Genomic DNA, 19,064 nt, shown 5'->3' with positions numbered 1-19,064 from the left:
ATGAATCCTACTTAGAATTGATTTTACAACATTTTAAGCTGTATTTTACATATGATTCCACCTTACGTCATTGGAGACTACACCAATTAAATATGACGTCATGGTCTTGAGCTAACTGGTGAGGAAAACAGGGTTTGAGTATATGTGATCCTTTGGGGCGCATGACATTGGCTAATGTCACACACCATGCTCTCAAAGACTTCACGTCAGTTCTGTGCAGCATCACACAACCTGAAACCGAATAGCCTTGTGGAGGCTTCCCACCCTTGTACCTATGAGCACATCACATATTTACTTAAGCATGTTTACAGCTGAAGGGGAAAACATGGGTCACAGAAGACTGAGATTATCCACTGACAAAAAACAGATGTCACTCACAGTCTTTGTGCTCAGTGTCCACTGGAGACGTCATCAAATAGATCACTACATCGTCCGGCTATTGTCTTGGAAGCCCCCTTAAATCCACTCCCCTATTTCAGGACAGAGTTTCTTTAGGCAGTGAAGGTGTATGATTGGAAGTTAAGAGGCCAAAGCTTTGAGCAGACAGCCTCTTTTTTCCTGATCTCCTCCTTTAGGCCAAAGGTATGAATTTCCAACAGTAACAGATACTTTACCATTGAGGCAGTGATGTCCAGGCGTTTCATCAGCTCGTGATTAATAGTTTGGAGATTTTCAGTTTACCAGAGGAGAAGGATTCTCTCTTCCTGCAAACATCAACGCCTATTGATGACTTGTCCCCTGATTCCTCTAATGCTGCTAGATTCGTTGCTTCACAATCTTGGAAGAAGAATCTCAATTTGGCCTATTGATTTATAGAAGGTATATATCTAATACTGATATTTTGAGTCAGCAAATACTCATTAGAACAGAGCAGAACCTGGAATGAGTGGCACGTCTTCTGCTCTGTTTTAAATGCTTTGCGCTATAGGATCAAAAGGGCCGAAGGGCATCTGGAATCAGTGCAGATAATACAAGAGCAAGAGAGTAACGACAGAATCTGTCATCTTATCTTTCAACTCAAATCAAGTCCTCAAGTTTGTCGTACAGATTTGGGATCAGCTGTGATCATGAGGTAACTTGCACCACAAAAATATATCTATTATTTACCTGTAAGCTTTTCTTTTGGACATTCTATACACAAAATAAAGTCAATTAAAAAATATTGGTTAGTGTAATGCTCCTCAGCAGCTGCCACACACACACACACACACACACACACACACACACACACACACACACACACACACACACATATGCGCGCGCGCGCACACGCACACACACACACACACCAGAAATCCAATGTCTCTCATTTTAGAGAAAAAAATATTTTCTATCGCAGAAAAACATATTCATTACTTTGTATTCATTACAAGTCATGTCCTGATCAAGTTTTTGTGTCCCAGATCTGGGTCTCTAATATTGAGTATCTGCCAACAATGAGTCCGATCCTTACTTGCTTACTTTAATCCCGTACATATTGAATTAATAGAACTTTTGGCTTGTTCCTCTCATACACCTTGTTTTTATGAGCTTCTTTTTTCAAATCCTGAAAGTCATGGTTAAAAGATCTTTGAGCTTAATTTCTTGGTATGTTCAGAATGAAAGTTCAGTTTGGAAAATGCCACAATCATGACACAAAACGCTGAGATGTCTCACTCCGTTGGATTTTTTGGAGCTGCATGAACACTCAGTTTACTTGTAGTTGTTCATGTTTTGTTACAGAGTGATGGATTTTCTCTCACAAACTATTTAAACTTTAATTTAGGCCTCTTGTCAAATCATTCAGTCACAGCCGATACGATGAATCCCCTTAATTTCCCTCAGCATGAGTTTGGCTAATGGTTATTATCATTGGAGCTTAGTTGCCCACCCCCCCAATGCCATCTTCCATCATGATGTTTCACAATTCAGTAGACGTATCCCACCGGTGCTCAGCAGCGAGCGCACAGTAGCTGCTCAGCAAATCATATCAACTGCTCTCAGCACATGAATTCTTCTTCTTCTGCACGACATGTTCTTTTTTTCCCCACCTGACACTCGCATACGTGCTCACCCTCCTGCTTTGCACTTAATTGCTTTCCATGACCTGGAGATTGCATAACAGTCTTTCTAAATGTCATGTTTATAGAAAAACTTCAGTTTGTGTCGAGTTTCATTTATGAAATGAAGGGCCACTTTGAGATTGCAGTGTGATGTAATCATGGATTGCCTCAAGCTGTGGTTATTTCTGCTCTCATTTTACACCACTTTTTGGCTGGTTACCTGAGGGGCTTAATTAGTTGATTATTCCAATCCTAATGCTACCAAGCTAAAGCTATTGCATAACAGCCAGAGCTTTGTCAATCAGTCCATTTTCCAAAGTCTTGTGAAGGAAGGTAATAGGAACTACAAGGTTGGTCAATTTCATCTTGGCTCAGAATGTTTGGGCAAACATTGGGATGTTGCATAATATAGTGCAAGCTTTTGCTTTATGTTTTATTTTATTCTATACAGTCTATAATGTTTCAATAAACATCTCTCAGGGTAAATCATCTGTTTTGCGAAAAAATGGAAACAAAGCTAATTGTTTTGCATTGACAGAAATGTTCGTTGGGTTCAGGATTTGCACTTTTCTCTTCCGTGCTGTTTTTCGCTGTGTCCTTCAGCATTAGCATGGGAACGATAGAATAAAAGGTGGAATTCCTCTTAAGCACAGCTGCTAATACAGTTAAATGTCCTGCATCTTCGAATATTCACTTGTTTTAGTCTGAAAAACAAGACTGTGAGCTAAACTGTTAGGGACGTGGGCACAAGCACGGACCTCAATCTTTTTGAGTTGAGTTTTTTTCCATGAAATTAACTGATAAATACAAACTCTTCATGGCATTATTTCTGCAAGCTGCGTACAGTACTGTTTTCACCCCTGTACTTCTGTTGGTTTGTTTGTAAACAACATTACGCTAAAACTACTGGACTCTTGGTCGGTGAGTGAAGTTTTTGGTGTGAATCCAGGTCAGGGGGTGGATCAAGGATAATTTTTTGTTATCACTTTTTTAACATTGTGAAAGATCTCGATGGTGTAATATATTCAGGATATACACACATGCTTATTAAGAATTTGTCTAAAAGCGCGCACACTGCCTGCGTTTGTGCTAAATCTGAGTGGTTCCACGATGCAATGCCAAAATGAATACCAACATTGCACTGTACTACCAAATCTGCATCACCACACCCTCAGCTATGCCCCTCCACCAATCTTGGTAGGCACAGATTTGGCCTTTTCAGACCACATAATGACTACCCAAGCACAGCAGACAACAACCTGCCTTGTACCAGATGAAATTGCCAACATATCAACAGGTAACCACCTCAGCTAAATTGGTGTGGACCAGATGACCTCCATCTGTAGAGCCTGTGTGCTCCTAATGAGGAGTTTTAAAACAGGACTCCATGTATTGGTTTGGTCAAACATGAAGGTCATAACACTGTGTTGCCCAAACACATGTGAGTACAATACATAAAATGTTTGGATTTACAAAAACATATTTGTAATCCCTATGTGGCAGCATTCAAGTGTGTATTTGTGTCTTTGTTCCCCTGCTTGTGCATGAATGTGTTATAGTTAAGTGGCGACCAGGCCTTTGTTTGGGGCTTAAGGGCAGGCCAGTGGGAGGTCCAGAGACATGTTCCGGTGTACTCGGGCCCTGCCTACTGTTCAACCACACAGATGTCCTGGGCCTATTGTGGCCCTATAGGACTCTACAGGGACCCAGCGGGGCCATTTCACGCCTCAGGGATGCCCAAAGAGGAAGTCAGAAAGGGAGCACCACTGTGACATCAGTAGAGATCTCTGAATGAAAATGCAGCAGGCAACCATGTAACAAATTAGCTTCAACAAGATACTTTCACACAAAGAAGGGACAGTGTGCCCGAAGCTTAATCAGTGATTAAGCCTGAAAATGAAAGAATTAACTGCAGATGTCCACAAATATGATGGAACTCAGTAGAGTGCATACCTCCGCCAAGTCCCCTGAAATTCAGCCAAGCTGCACCAAATTGCACACACTCATATATCAGTCGTCCAAGTGTGCCTGCTTTTTCTCATCAAGATCTCTGCAGTATTTCTTGAGAAATTCTCAAAAAAAAGAAAGAATACACTGCACATGTCGCCCAACACGCAATGTTAAAGTCTGTCCTCTTGATCGAATCCTCTCCAAAAGTAAAGTGTTCTTCCTTGGCCGATACCCCACCCTTCCACCAAGTTTAAATAAAATAGGTTCAGTAGTTTTTGCATATCCCCGCTAACAGGCAGACAAACAGCAATGAAAGCACGACCTCCTCGGAGGAGGTAATGAGGGTGTCTATGATTGATTTAGGTCTGGGTAAAGAGCATTTTAACTGCTGGGAATCAAACTATACAATACAGAACTTGTGCTCATTTATTGTAACCCCCTTTTTTAACACCCTGGCTGGCTTTCTTTGCTGTTTTTCAACTCATTATCCTTAGCTGTTAGTTGGGTTGTGGCACATACTGTGGTTTTGCTCCTGTGCGATCTTGTAAGTTCTCACAGCACATTTCCATCTCTTAAAAACAGACATTTTCCATCTACATCTTGATGTCAAAGTGTTTTAAGACCACAACAGTAATGGCTGAATCTTTTTGGGTGTCTTTTATTTCCTATAACAGATCTGCTTGTGATACTTTATCATTGCATTGGCTTAATTTGGGCACATTAAGCCTATTCTGTCACATGAGCTTAAGGTGCCTGCTATGTTCCCTCTAGGCACCGATTCGTCGGCACATCACGTTTCAGTATGCCTTCACATGTAGGTCATTGCTGCTCAGTTTGTGTGTCTATACATAGCACCTCCTTATTATTTTATCAAGGCAGATGAACTGCACCACTGTCTTACTTTCATGCCTAAATCCCATCCTGTCATGAGGATATAAAAAAAGTAGGCCAAGAACAGTTTTCCTTTCATCTCTGTTTGTGCCTGAGATATTATTGAAGTCCATGAGCGTCTCACGAGTGAAGTGTGCCACTACTGAAAATAGTCATAAAAACACAGAGCCTGTGTGTGTGGTGGGTGTGTAAGTGTGTGTTATTCAGGGCATACCTAAAAGCTTGCACAGACTCTTTTACTGTGTTAGCATGCATGTGTGTGCACTATAAGATTACAGTCAAGCTCGACCAGACATGACTGTGGGACACATGCCAGGGACATACTGTATTTTCTCTGTCTCGTCATCCGTCTTTTCCCAACTGTGTTTTTTTTCACTGTATATTTTACATTATTTAACCTAGCACTTGAGTTGTTAGTAAAACCTATTTTGTATCTTGTTCAGGAAGGAGAATATTGAAATTATAAATGAATAACATTCTATAAATTAATAGTCAGAAATACATAACTACTTCATAATAAGAAACCAGTGTATCTAGGTCAGAGGGTTCATTCTTTTCCTTGGAAATAAAACTCTCTGTCACTTACACCTTTTTCCAAACATTTCAGCAGTGTCACACCCTTACACATCCTCTTGCCCACATTGGCGTCTTTTTCAGTACATTTATCGAGTGAGAAAAATATTTTGAGTATTTTCTGTGGACTTTGTTGTCTTAGTTGTTGTAACATATATACTTTTTTTAGCACATTCATGAGTTAATAATAAATAGAACATGTCTATACATCACCAAAAGGGTTCTCTAGATAGCCATGCTATGTTTTGTCAGTGTATGATTTAAGCGGGTTAGTGTAATGATGGCTTTTCTCAGTTTCAAATTTCCCAAAATGATTATTAGACTTTATATTTACAAAAACCTATGTCAAATGTAGAAACCACTGTACTAACAGACTATATAATGTCTGCTCCAGTTGATTCATGTAAGTGAACCTTATTGTCCTTGCAGTTTTGTCCAGGTGACACTGACTGTTCATCCTGCTGTTATTTACATGACTGGTAGTCATTTAACTTGACATGTGGGTGTGAGGGAGATATTTATGATTGAATTAGAGTCCTTCAACGCTGTTCCTGTTCAGTGATTTAAAGCCCCCTTGTTTCTGCCCCTGTGCACTCACAAGGCCGCTTGTTTCGAAGACTCTGGAATGTTTTGCTAAACCCAGTGACTCCAGAAAGCTCACGCCAAACCTGTTTACTTTGCTTGTTCTACCGCGCTCCCTGTCCTTCAGTCTTTTCTCACTTTCTCCTTTTAACACATGAACTCACTCAATGCCTCTTTTGACTCGCTCATCATAAGACTCCTCTCTGTCTTATTGATCTAGCAATTTCTGTCTTGTCTGCCTGTCTGTCTGTCTTTAGCAGAAGTCTGAACCATGAAGAGATGTTTGATCCGGTGAGCAGCTCTTGAGCTTCCAATTTAAATGCCATTCAGACCATTCAGCATCATCTCATTTCATAATTTTTTTTTTCTTTACTGTGGACATTGTTTAAACCCATCAGAAGAGAGAAAGAGAGAGTAATACACAGCATACATCCTGAGCCATCAGCACTATGAGTGTGTAGGTGAAGTCTCAGTCTGCTGATTTGTGAGCAGAATGCTGATCAGCTCATTCTTTCATTTCTGATTCTCTTTTCCCTAATCATCACTGAAGTGAGACGTCTTGAACTTCTCAGCAATACCACAAGTAGCCCACTCGACGCACGCTCTTGACTTCTCATTGTCCCTTTCAATTCCCACGTATCACTCATGCTGCTGGAAGGTAGTGTGATTGTTGCAGAGCAGAACCTGGGCAAACACTAGGCTCCTTGACAGACCCAAACATCCATGTATAACTGAGCTGGGACAATGAGCTTGCTATTTCAAGTGTCCATTGACATCAGACATCGATGGGGCGCAGATCCTTACTGAGCCGCCACTCACAGAACTCCTGATTTGGCATCTGGGATTCCCAAAGTGGTGCGCACAAATATTTGCACACACTGTGGAATTCACTCCTGCCTCGGCACTCGAGAATGTCTGATTTCACACTGCAGACATTCAGGCCGGTCCTCTCCTACACCTTTCCTCCCTCTCTCAGCAGAACTGGTGTGAGTGCTGCTCTAAGCAGTGTTTATTGGTAGTGCTGAAATTAAAAACGCAAGGGGTTTGAGAAAACAGATGAGGGAAGAGAGTTGAGGAGGAACTACAACATCTACAAATAATGATTATTTTGCACAATTGGGTCCCATAGAGGACATTAACTTCATCAGCAGCACATTGTCAGTGTACACCATTTGTGCTTTGGGGGTTTGGTGATTTGTGGTTTGCTCACTGCCTGAGACTGAATTGACTAAAGTTCTCCAAAAACATGGAATAGAGGGTGGGGGGTGCATTCATGTATATCACTATCATAAATGTAAATGCAGATCTCTAGTTTAAAAAAAAGAAGTATAACGTTGAGAGTGTTTGACCATCTGTGTGTGCACGGAGGAGGTATGGGCACTTCTTCATGCACACACAGACGGCACATCCATCTGAGGGAAGATGGTAAACAGAGGTCAGAATAACAGTGAGCTGAAGTTTATGTCCATATGGAGATGTTGAAGATGTTCACACAATTTTGGAATGACAAAGCTGTCTTTAATACTTGGTGCCCAAGGTCGTCAGTTTTAGTACCTGTCACTGCCGGGGACCTGAGATGTGAGATGATATAGGAAGATGGCATGACGACATGTTACTGGTCATTTGTTGTAAAACAGCTACATTCCAGGAGGATTTATCCCAGATGGGTACTTAGAACAAGTTTTGTTGCCCCATTAAGACGGTCTCATCTCAGGTGATTTAACTGCCTCTTGGGGTGCCTGATCTCATGGTATGTTGTTTGTTTACTCTCCAGAGGGCCTTCATTTCCTGAGTGTCTGCCTCTAGGTTTCAGTGGGTTCGCCATTTTTTGTTTACTCAGTCAATGCACAGGAGATTTTAAGTTAATCTTGTTGGTATTTTTGACCCATCAAATTTTGAAGCAGTTCGCCACGATTAATTATTTAGCGTGTTTATTGTAAAAAGACAAAAAGTTAATGAGAAATATAGGGATGACCCAACACAGATTTCATAACAGACCTTGATATTTGATATAGTTTAAAATAGTGAAGTGTCATTCATAAACACAACTGTGTGTGTGTGTGTGTGTGTGTGTGTGTGTGTGTGTGTGTGTGTGTGTGTGTGTGTGTGTGTGTGTGTGTGTGTGTGTGTGTGTGTGTGTGTGTGTGTGTGTGTGTGTACCTATAAATGATCAGACAGAAGAGAAGATGGTGTCCAAGACTTCATCGAAATACAAACAGTTTTTTTTTTGCTTCAGCTTGCTCTTAGGTCGAATCCATGCGTTGACTGTGTGCAGCCACCTTCCTTACGACGCGTCGACGCATGTTACGCAAATCTACGTATTCACGTAATCGATGAGGTCGACGCGTCGCCCCAGCCCTAATGATCATTTACTTCGCAGATTCCAAATATTGATTACATTATTAGGTGCTGAAGGAAATTGTGAAGGTAACCCATTGGTCTCCAGAATGGCATTCCAGGAAGCTTGGCTGACATCCCACCTCCACCTCATGTGCTACCTGGCCCGTGACCTTTAATTTTCTCCACGCAGGAAACAGGCTGGTATTCTTATTTATGAGGAGGTCAACAGCCGCTGTGGATCATCGGGTTTAGTAATTTTGTTTTTCCATCTCCACATACTTTCCATTCTGCATTTATCATTGTGTTAGGAAGGACTTCAAGACCCCTGACAGCTGAGAACATATCACAGACAAAAACGGAACCGGCAAGACGACCATTTTCAAAATATCCCCTTCACCTGCACTGTCTTCGAAGCAGTGTGTTAGATCTGTTAAAGCATGTCTTAAATGTTATGACGAGGCCATCACAAAACACCTCTGCCGACTACACGTGATATTTAACTAAATGACATGTCTGAGTCATTTTGAGAATCGTCTGATTATCAGTCAGTAAGGATTGGATTAGAAGCCTGGAGCTGAACAGCACCAAACATCAGCTGCTCTTGTAAGCGTCTGGGGAAGGAGTTATTGATGCCCTTAGGCCACTGTTGGGCTTTTAAGAATCTCAAAGGAAAAGATTGTTGTAGGCAACATCACAAGTTCTTCTCTGGACAATCACCAAGTAGTATCAAATTCATCCAGCGTTTTGTGAGCTTTAATTGATCTGTCTCTGTACCTCAAAGAGAGATGTGGCCAAAATCAAATTTTACGTTATGTTTCCAACTTCAACACAGATCTCCAACGTGTTCAACATAATCTCTCTTGAGACTAAGTAGCCATTTAATGTCCCTTTCTCCTTCTGATCGAGAGCTGTTGCCGGTGACCTTTCACCTCATTGTCACTCAGGGATCGTAACCCCTTTGCCACCCTGAATGGGTGAACACAAGGCCACTGGCTGAGTGTTGTCACCCTCTGTGCTCAGGCCAACCTCCACTTTAGCTCCTTACAGCTGGTATAATACAAGCACTGGAGCGCATAGCATTAGCATGTTGGCTAAGTGACACTTTGACAACTTAATGTCTTTTGTGTGTGTGTGTGTGTGGTTGAGGTCAGGGTCAGTGAACTTAATGTCTGCCCAACATTTCTTGGGCTAAAAACCGTAACGGGTCACAAACGTTCCCTCTTCTTCCTCTTAACAAAATCCCTGTTCATTCCCTGGCTATAAAATAAAGCAGAAAGTCTGTAATGATATGAACAAGACATTCTGAAAATGTTTTGAAAATGAGGGTTTGTTTGATTGACATTAGACCTTTTTTCTTTTCTTGTGTTTGTGTCTGTCCCTTCCACAAATAGCTTTCTGTTGAAACATAATGAGTGGTAAACATGTTGGGTCCTTTATTCTCTTGGCCTGTCTTTCTGCAGGGTCAATATAGCTGTCATCTTAACCACCTGAGTGGCTCTTAGTAGTATGCTTGCACTGAAATGTGAGCTAGAAAAGCCCGGCTGTCTGAAGCTTCGTGAGCATGACCGTTTTAAGGATGGAGTTCAAAACCTCGACCTGCGGCTGAATAAAGGCCGAACTCAGTAACCCAGCAGCCTCTTCTGGCTTCATTGCCTTTAAGCCAGCAGCACTAAATGTGAGGAAGCTTGTCTTGTTTTTATGGTTCTTAAAGGCCTTAGACATTTTCTTTGACTTTAGACAATGATGTAGTTTGATCTTTCTGTGGCCATATCATCTCAACACAAGTATAATAAGAACTCTGTTGTCCTCTGAGAAAACAGGGACCATTGTTTGTAGAAAATACAGTTGTGTGTGTGTGACCTGCACTGGTATCATGTGATGTACCTTTGAGTGAAATGCAAAACATTATCAATTAACATAGGAATGACAATGTTTTTTCTTTATTGTTACTTCATTAAATATACCTTAAGTCAGTTTCCAGTCCATAGTTTGGGAAGACTGGAAACTATCCAAGCATGAAGTAGATTTTAAAGTAGCCTTAGTTTCTTCTCCAAAGTCCATTTTTAGCCGTGCTAGTGGTGTGGCTCATACAATGGTTGATTGGTTGGTTGATTGGTTGATTGGTTGGTTGGTTGGTTGGTTGCTTGCTTGCTTGCTTGTCTGTTTTCTTTAGCCTGGTTTGTAATACTCCAATAACAATTTCATGAATTGCAATTAAGGTCTGAATAGACATTAATGATCCGCTGAATTTGTATAGCACTACCATGAGTGTTTTTTAATGTTCCCTTATGTGCAGATATCGATGCTTCCCAAAAGATGAGTTCTAATGATTTGGGTAATGCCTGTCTCACCATCTCGCGCATGTAGTGAATTATATGGATAGATTGGTACGAAATTGTGTTGCGTCATTCAAGGATCCCTGCTGATGTATCTTAATTCCTTTGGGTGATCACATTTTTAAATTGGCCGATTAAACCTTTAATGACATTGTCATTCAGAATCTTTTCCTGCCTTTGTGCCCCTGTCTCTCCTGCATTGCAGTTTTAAGTTTCCTGTCCACTCCCATTCCATCAGTCTTGGAAAGAGAGGGGTCAGCGATGAGAGCCACAGCTCAATCTGTTGGGCATATGGAGGTCCTGTCACTGTGGCCAACCTCCAGCTGGAGAGTATTAGTCCCCCTCCCTCCTCAGGAGCTTAGCTATCATCCCACTGGGGCCGATGAGGAGCAGTGGGATGAGGGAGGGGGTGGGGGGGGGACACAGGTCTGACTGAAGCTCCTGTTCATCACCCAAAGCAGCCAACCCACCCCTACCCCCATCCACAAAGGCCATCAGTGTTGTCCATTAGCCCCTAAAGTAAATAAACCAGCTATGTCTCAGTGTCGGAGAGACAGTCAGACGCTAAAGCAGGACTCAGGGCATCAGGGCTAATCACATAAAGTGTTTAAGTGACCAGAGAAAATGTACCACCACAGAAAACTGAAGCCCCTGTACCAAAATCTGAATTGACTCCAAAGCTATTTAGTTCCTCAATATTATCAATTAATCATTTTTATTTGAATAAACTGCTTGACCCTGTGTCCTACTATTCAACCATGCCCTCTTTTAAACCAGGATATCAGTGCGTTCACAGTGAGTTTGTGTCCACTGCCAAAGATGCCACTTTCTCCCAACGCACCTAGACATACAAACAGACTCCCTTCTGCTTATTTGTATTTGGCTTTATACATCAAATTCCTTAGATTCTTATTCACTGGATATGGGTCAGCAGTGCTCAAAGACAAACATTTCGATTTTTCCAACTCAACTAAGGCTCTTTATAATAATAATCAAAAACCTTCCTTGTTGGTCAGCGCTTACAAAAAGCTACTTTAATACGTAGGTTTGCACGGCAGCGCATGAGTCTCATGTCCATCTCCAGTTTAGTAGGTCAGGGTTGTCACATGAGGAATGAGTTAATATTTACAGCCTGATGTCCGCTTTCCTGCTGGGATTTGTCAGGCTAGAAGTGAAGGGCAGAAAATTACCAACACACAAAGCAAAAAGCCCTTTAATCTCAAGGATGAATCAGAATATAAGAAATCACATGTTTTAAGTCACTGTAAGTAGATTCTTGGTTTAGTATCCAAAGAGTAGAAACCTTTCAATCACTATATCAGGTTTATAAAAGTAATATATTCAACAATGATGAAAAGAATTTTTGAATTGATTTCAGGCATTGATCTCTTTTCTTCTTTCAGTTCTGGAATAGGATTTGTCATGGTGTGTCTGACATTCATCCCATCTCTCTTTTATCTGCGGCTGTGCTCTCTCTCCTCTTATCTGCTGAGAAATAGCACAAGACTCAGACGCCGTATGAAGTCGGGAGCTGGTAGAAATCACTCTGAAACTCAAAACTGCTCCGTGCTCTTCTGCCAAAGGAGCCTCTGGATCAGCGATAATCTCCCCAGATGAACCTGGTTTGTGTTTGTCATGACAGCCCAGATGTCTGCACGGTTTGTCACGTGGCTTGCGAGAGGTCAAGGTTCAAAGGAGGTCATGGGTCAGGACAGGGAAGACTAAAGCGTGAACTTCCTGCATTACTCACTGGCTGATTCTGCAGACAGAGAGATAGAATGGACATGTGTGACTTTGGAATTTGGTCTTCATATGTCCAGGAGTCCGTGACAGGAGTCAAAAACAGGAAAGAAAGCACAAAAGGGAAAGAGAATTGTGCACTTTATATTGTCATGGGTGTTATTGGACACCTCCGTATGGTGATGCACATGCAGGACACAGGCACAGGATAATAACATACCACTCACACAAACAGAATAAAACAGGCATCTGCCGCACCCACCCACTTATTTCACCCTGATGTCATATATCTTCATTCTCCCTGCAAATAGAACATTTATCCATCCCCACCTTGTTCCTCATTCATGCACCCGTAACCCTCCAGGGCTCGTCATCTCGATGCAACTTAAATCTCGCACCCGAGGGCCCATCAGTCACTGCTGCTGAAAGGTTGCTGGCATACGTTTGACACCCATGCCTGCTCCTCCGACTGTATGCCAACTCCGTCCAAATCCACAGCAGTTCATCATTATGTCAGTTAAAATCAACAGACCATACATTCTTATGGGCTCATGTCGTTACATTTGTGTTCAAGAATAATTATTTTAAACCAGTCATCTGTTAAATGAGTCCAAATCCATGCAACAGCCTGCTGGGTTAGGTTGGGTTAGGTAAGGTTACTTTATTTGTACCCGTAGGTAGATTTGTTATGGAGCAAAAAAAAATCTGAAATCTGATAAATGCACCATTTCCACACTTATTTACTTTATATGAACCTATTTATTTAGACTTGAGACTATTTTAAAATGCGTTTCGTCTGTTTTGAGTCTTTTTATTTTTATGGGTACACAGACGGGAGCAATCAAAGCAGAAGAGCAAGTCATTGACAAAACAGTCTCACCTGAAGGGCCATTTAGTTACTGTTCTGAAGCCTTTGGAAGTATCATGATCTTTATCAGCGGACAGATTTGTAGATGTTCAAATTTGTATTTTTCTATATTTTATTCTCCATGTTGGCTTTATAAAGGGGATGGTGCTTTTACCTTTGCCAAAGTAAAGCCTGATTGAATTTAAGGGGACTGTTGGGCCTCGGTGAAGGTATGTACTCTACTGGGTGCTAATCCAGTTTTTAAATGTTATACAAGGGATCGAGATTGAATTTTTCTCTTTACATTTGCTAACTAAGGTTAGTATTTGAGTGATGAAAGTAAGGAATGGTGCCTTGGTGGTTTTGTGACCATCAAAGTCATATAGTTCAAATAAGACGTTAAAGTGTTTGAATTGTAGTCAATGAACCAGTGTGTTTAGTGTAGAAAGTCAGGGAGCGTGAAGCACAGATTAATTCTAAACTATAATTATTACACCTCACTTAGTTTGGACGAGGAATTCTGGAAATTTCCAGGCAGTACAGCACAGTTCAAAATGTTGCTGTGTTTCTTATTTCACAGCCATTTGGTTGGCATCATTAGCCACTTTCCAAGTATTCATGTTGGTTTCCCAATCAGACCTCCCCCTCTTGTAATTCTTAGAAAAATGTGGTCATACACACACACACACACACACACACACACACACACGTGACTTTTTATGTGCTGAAACGCTCTTCAGTGTTGGATCCTGTAAAAAATAAATAAGACCAACTTCTTTCATTCACTTTAACTAAATAACGACTGTACTGTAAATGTTGTTGAGTCTTTTAGCAGTGAGATTAATGTCAACCTGAAGAAAAAACACTGTAGTTTTTACAACTTTCTAAAGTTGGAATAGATGTTTCCACTTCTTTTTTTCACATTATCCTATTTTCAAAATCATCTCACAAACTTTAGTGGATAACATGTTTACTCGTCCCTCTTTTTATCCTCTAAATACAACTTTAAATGTCAGGTTGTTTTTCCTTACGCACGCTCTGTCCTTTTCCAAAATCTCTAACAATTGCCCCCTGGTTCTGCGATTCCTCTTCCATCCTTCTCGCTGCCTCAAGCGAAACCTTCACTAAGCTACTTTCCCTCAAGCATATCTAATAAGAAAAATATGAGCTCTAATTTGGAGCTGTGTGAATGTGTGTGTTCTTTCTAAGTGCTCCTTTATCTTGTTCAAGACGTGAGATGAGTGGATTTCCTTCGAGATCCAGAGCTTCCTTTGTAAAGAAAATCCAAATACTTTCACCTTCTCACTGAATTTCAGTAGCAAGAGAAGGAATTCTATATTATGATTTTTAGCTCTTAATTTACTTTGCATGCAGCATGGCTGCTAAGGTGCAAATATAATCTTCTAGAGAATTATGCAATCTGTGTTCTGTAAGTCTACAACCAGTGACTGTTTTTGCACACACTTGCATGCTGTGTGTGTAGGTGTACAGATGTGTGTGTATGAGTTAACTTACACACTGTTTGCTTTAGCATTTGCACATTAGTGTTGGCCAGTAATTCTCCCCTCCATTGTCTAAGAGCCAAGGTTAAGCAGGAGCCACATATGGTTGTGCTTTACAGAGAAACAGTGATTTAACTCCTTTAGGATGTTACTGATGCTCAAAGCAAAAGATTTACAGCCAACTGATTTAAGAACTCTGCAAACTCTGGATGCCAATGTACCAATGTCCCCGTAGTTAGAGTTTTTTGATAGCACAGATTCCACCAGTCATTTTGCGTCAGAGCTTAAAGATCCATCCAGGTATATGAACACGCTGATCTTGATCTTATTCATCTACAGGTTTGTTGTGGGACACTAGTTCTTGTGCACAGAAACATTTAGCAAGAATAATGTACAGTGGAGTTGATTTACATACTTTGAAGAGAGATGCACAAATCCAATAAAAACTAGGTCTTTTCTTATTGTTTTGCCGCCGAAGTTACAACTGTATGTTTAAACCTACTTAGTGTCATTGAAATTGAAAGTTGGTGTTTTTTTGCAATTGTTATTCAGTTAAGTCACATTCATTTAAAACATGGGAAGCTGTGCAGACTAAATGTGAGTGGACACGCAGACAAAACCACACTCAAGACTCATAAGAACCCATTAACCCTGCACACAGCCGATGTCCAGTGGTTCATTTTTCTTGCTTTAGAGTTCGTTTTTGTTTTGTGTACTCGTGCACGGTCTAAAAAGACCATCACTGCTGCATGTGTTGGACGAGTGAAACTTCAATGATAAGCAGATGATCCAACATAAAGAACCACAGCATCATGGATGAAAAGTATATGGCGGTACAGCAGCGACTCATTGTTTGTTTAAGTGTGTGTGTGTCAGGCTCCTGTCTCTATTGTGATCGTGGTCAGTCCATCAAAGCCCGGAGAGGGTGTCGGCGAGGCATTTGGCCCGCTGTCTGCTTCACACTTCCTTTGTTTGTGTGTGTGTTTGTGTGTGTGTGTGCTGGTCCAGGCCTCTGTCTCCCTGCATTTCCTCCTCACCATTGTGTGTGTGTGGAGGCACATTCTCTCTCTCTCTCTCTCTCTCTCTCTCTCTCTCTCTCTCTCTCTCTCTCTCTCTCTCTCATTCTTTTTCTTTCTCTATAATCAGTCTCTTATTGGGCTGATCCCCAAGACCATGGATGAGCTATTTCTAGAGATTCCTGTTATGAAAAGATTAAGTCCCCCCTCTCACTCACCCACTTGCTTTTGCTTACACACACACACACACACTCACTCACTCACACAGCAGTTAAAGTCGTTATCTCAGACTGCATCAGTGGAGAGGACACAAGCTTATCACGGGAGGCTTTAGATCCAAGTTTTGACAATTAGATGCAGAATAAAAGTTGCTATCCCTCTATACCCTGCCTCTGAATAAAATACAATCACATGCACCAAGTAAAGTAGTAAACAGTGAAAAGTATGTAATAAATACATAAATGTTCCTCTCCTCCCTGTTTGTAATTACCTGCCAGTGGTGCATCTTTTTGGCCTTTATATCAGAAACTATATCAACCATAAAGAAATCAGAGTCGAGGCATTTGCAGACATTTACACACAACCACACGTAACATGTTCATCTGTTTTATAGGACGGCCACTGTGACCTTTGCAGACTCATAATTTGGTTATCTCCTTTGTCTCAAGTCTTTGTTGACATTGCCTTGGGTGTCTGTGTGTGTGTTGGACTGACACGTCCGTCCGCTGACCCTCACCTGGCCCCGCTGTTTGGGGTTAGGAATGGTTGGAGAGGGGAGCGTAAACCCCAAGGCGAACCCAGAGGAGGTCTATCCGTCGCAGGGGGGGGAATCTTTCATCTTCATCCTCCTACTTCTCTCTTTTCTGTCCTTTTTTTTGTTGTCTTTTTCAATGTCTTCTCTTCATTTCATCTGTGTCTTTATAAAGTTATAAATTCTTTTAATTATTTCTCTTTCTCACTTTCTCCATTTCTCTCCTCTGGTCCCTCCTTCTGTGTTTTGGGGTCAGAGGTGACACTGTAAAGTTTACAACCTACAACAGTAGCTTCACCCAACAAACCCAGCAGCAACAACTTAACAAGGCCCGTTTTATTACAATAAAATGTTTGTGGTTGGTTTTGCTTTTACACCTGGACTTTTATTTCAATATATATAAGATGTGATCATTTAGAACAGCTTGAGACATGAGTGAAACTGACTATATGAATCACGCAATAATCCACTAAATCTTCCCCTTCCAACATTTTCCTTATGTTTAATACCAGCTCTAATCCCTTGTGTCTGTCTGTGGTAACACTGATGCATCTCTGCATTTCCTCTCTTTTGTCCAAAGCCCTTATTATATGCGTGTATTTAATCCGTATGCGTATCACGAGCCAAACAAGCGCCTGACTCTTGACAAGATTTGATGAATGAAAATTGTCGAGGCACACTCATTTGCCCATAAGCAACTGGCAGCAGTGTCAGTCTGCTCGTCTGATCTCTCACATTTTACCACACACATTTATCAACAACCGCTGGCATTATTTTGTACTCATCTCCACAAGACAACTTGAGAGCGTGACCCCCCCCCCCCCCCCTTGTCTGCGGAGGGTGGTTGACCCATCTCTGGCGAGGGTAGGTTGGGGTTTTGGGTGCAACCTCTGGGTGGTCGGATATTGTGACTCGGGGATTTGGCCTTGTTTGGTAATCTCTCTTCATCTCTCCTTGTCGTTGCTTTTTTTCTCTCTGTGTCCTCCATATCTTTCTCACACACACACTAACAGCCTTTTATAATCCGTATCTTCCTTCAGGTTACAGATTTAGGATAGAAATGTTTTCCTCAATTTTATGAGCCCACATGAGCACAAGGTCACGTTTTCTCTGAACCTGTGTATGCACCGATCTTGGTGTTTATCTGTTGACATAGTACTTACAGTGTGCTTTACTTAACCTCAACAATTGACTGTACATTTGTCAAGCTGCTGTGTTGAACTTTTTGTTGTCATTGGCTTTGTTTCTGTTTGTGTCGCTCCAGATGTGAAGTATGTGTGAAAATAAGAGGCTTGGGGAAATCACATCACTTTACTTAAAATATGAAACAGACAAAATTGTAAATCATTTTTTTTACAACTAAAGAAATATGCCAGGCTCTATGTCTATGTATCTATTTGCTAAACGCTATACACACAAGTATATAGTGGCATTAGTTAAGTTTGGGTCAGATGCCGGAGATGTTTACCTTCCTGTTAAACCCATTAAACTATTTGTCATATATGTTGCACCAATAACTAAAATGAATTCATGGTTTGGGTTTTGTGGTGCCATAAGTACTGCCACATAAATTACAGATACAGAACACAGATGGAAAATCCTGTGTCTTTAAATGTCTTTTCTGGACCTCTAAAACATGGCATCAGAATCAAACCATACTTGTTATCAATGGTCAGATAATTGTGATAACTAGTGAAGAATCGGTGTGATGACACAGCAGAATTGCATGCAAAAAATTGGAAATGATTAGTGTCTCCTCTTATGAATGCCTGCTCTGTAAAGACTCGTGATGTTGCGCTCTTTGAAAGTTGGCAGCGTGCAGCATCTCTTCTGGGTGAATCACATGTGACTCCTCTGTCAGCTGGGGCGGGTGCACTACAGCCAAAAGCCAGACTGCACATCAGCCAGGGTTTTCTGCATCATCCTCTCCCCCACTCCAGCAGTTCAAGCTTTAGATTTCATGCGTTTCCCTGCCACGTGGTGACTTCTCTCTTTCCCTGTTAGCACCTGTGTGTTGCTATGGCAATAACACAGTCAACTCATGCCAAATACCGATGGTCACTGAGAAGGAAAAACCGTCGATGAAACATTTCCTAGAAGAGGAAAGGGGGGAACAGGAAAACTATATTAGGTGTTTTACCATCAAGCCTTTATTTTAATGAGATTTTAAATCATATATCCAAAACCACAGCTTGGATTTTAAGATAAAAAGCAGAAAATACGAATTCATAGCCTTGAGGTATAGGTTTCTCCTTTTGTCATTGTAATTGCTGCCTAAAATCCTTACATTGACACTTTTTTCTAGATGTTTCAAATGGTCATCAGAGTGTATTTCCAACAAATTGATTATCATCATGACTTACTAGAACCTGCCCCCCCCCCCCCCCCCCACCCTCTGAAAATGAGTTGTTATTGCAGAGTCGACCTGAGCGTCAGGAGCATGAGGCAAAGCCACAGGCATTACCATACCTGCAGCAGCTCTCTATTCACCGTG

At 41.3% G+C, this 19,064-nt stretch overlaps 1 protein-coding gene across 3 annotated transcripts in view; it reads left to right on the top strand.

Moving 5' to 3' along the window:
• Positions 1 to 19,064, top strand: part of dlc1 (DLC1 Rho GTPase activating protein) — an 85,863-nt gene that overhangs the window by 42,239 nt on the left and 24,560 nt on the right. The gene's annotated exons all lie outside the window — the stretch shown is intronic.

The sequence above is a fragment of the Hippoglossus hippoglossus genome, chromosome 1 (assembly GCF_009819705.1).
Source record: "Hippoglossus hippoglossus isolate fHipHip1 chromosome 1, fHipHip1.pri, whole genome shotgun sequence".
Classification (NCBI taxonomy): domain Eukaryota; kingdom Metazoa; phylum Chordata; class Actinopteri; order Pleuronectiformes; family Pleuronectidae; genus Hippoglossus; species Hippoglossus hippoglossus.
The sequence above is the reverse complement of the archived record's forward strand: the minus strand, read 5'-3'. Positions and strand labels throughout refer to the sequence as shown.